We start from the raw sequence: 1,428 nt of genomic DNA on the forward strand, positions 1-1,428 counted from the left end.
AGGACCAAAAAGAGATATGGAATGGACCAACATAACTGCTGCAGCTGTGTCTTTTGACTGGTATCTCCTTTGAAATTGGACTTTTGTTGTTGTTTTTGTTTCTAGTTATTTTGCTTCCTCTTGATGAATATTACCCTTTCAAAAATCACACACAATTACCCTTCATATTCGAATACCGGTACACAAGGTGACACTGTTTGTTGTTTAGTTGTTAAAATGGATGTATTGGTAGTCTTGATTAGGAATTATTTCTGAAGTTCAGCCCTAAGTTGTGTTTGTGCATACTCACTTTTGAGTGTGTGTGTGTGTGTGTGTGTGTGTGTGTGTGTGTGTGTGTGTGTGTTTACCAGTGGTAAAAAGGCTTGCTAAACTGCCACAAACATACGAGGCAGTAAACTTACTGGGTGGCTAGATGGAAACACACACACAAAACAGACTGAGCATCACTGACGATCTCATAAATCAGCACCACACATATGTTCTCTTATCCCATCCAGTCAGCACCAATAGAACACTTCCCTTGGAAAAGCATAACAAGAATCTATTCTAATTGCTTACTGAAGAGATTAGAATATACAGTAAGTTTACATGAACATCTGTTTTAGATTTATTTGCAGCTCTGACCTGTATTGCACCTCTTCATGTGCTCGTCCATGATGTTATCAGTTTCTCATTTCAGTAATATGTGTAATTATTTTAGAATACTTTGTATTACTGTTGTTATGTTTATGAATCTTGCTTGTATTTATTGAACGTGTGAAAGAAAAAATAAAAGTTGTTCATAATAAATTGTCTTTTGACAATTTAGTTGAAATCCATAACTTTTTCCGCTATCCTCCTCTCTCCTCTCTTCATCTTAATCTCTCTCTCTCTTTCATTTCTTCTCTTCACTCTTCCATTTCCTGTATCAACTGGTTCCACTTTCTTTTCCCTAACTTTATTTGACTCCTCTCTGTCTCTCTACTTTTCATTGCATCCTCTCTCTCTCTCTCTCTCTCTCTCTCTCTCTCTCTCTCTCTCACTCTCTCTCACTCTCTCTCTCTCTCTCTCTCGCTCTCTCTCGCTCTCTCTCTCTCTACATACATGTATAACCACTTACCTATGGAGATGACAGGCCATTTTGACCTGACTTGCTCTCTCTGTCCTCTCTCCCTTTTCTTGCTCTCTTCCCCTCTGATCTGTCTGTTTTCCTTCCTTCTCCCTCTCTCCTCCTCCCTTGTTCTGTCCAGCTGGATTTGAGGAATGGGGAAATGTGACAAACAGACGTAGCTCCCCTACTCTCTCTCTCCTTCTCTCTCTCTCCCTCTCCACCCTTCATCAGATGGCACTCTCTCTTTCTTTTCCTCTCCTTCGTTCCATAGACACACACCACATGTGTTCTATAGCACCCGCAATGCACTCTGTCCCTGAAGGAACACTCTATCTCAC

General features: G+C 40.4%; 1 protein-coding gene across 1 annotated transcript in view; it reads left to right on the forward strand.

The window, feature by feature from the left end:
• Positions 1-772, forward strand: part of LOC110507926 (chordin) — a 51,610-nt gene extending 50,838 nt beyond the window's left edge. The window contains exon 21 of the mRNA XM_036965554.1: positions 1-772. This exon is cut by the window's left edge and continues 374 nt beyond it. The gene's annotated coding sequence lies outside the window, so the exon portion shown is untranslated.
• The last annotated feature ends 656 nt before the right edge of the window (positions 773-1,428 follow it).

The sequence above is a fragment of the Oncorhynchus mykiss genome, chromosome 27, assembly GCF_013265735.2.
Source record: "Oncorhynchus mykiss isolate Arlee chromosome 27, USDA_OmykA_1.1, whole genome shotgun sequence".
NCBI classification, from domain to species: domain Eukaryota; kingdom Metazoa; phylum Chordata; class Actinopteri; order Salmoniformes; family Salmonidae; genus Oncorhynchus; species Oncorhynchus mykiss.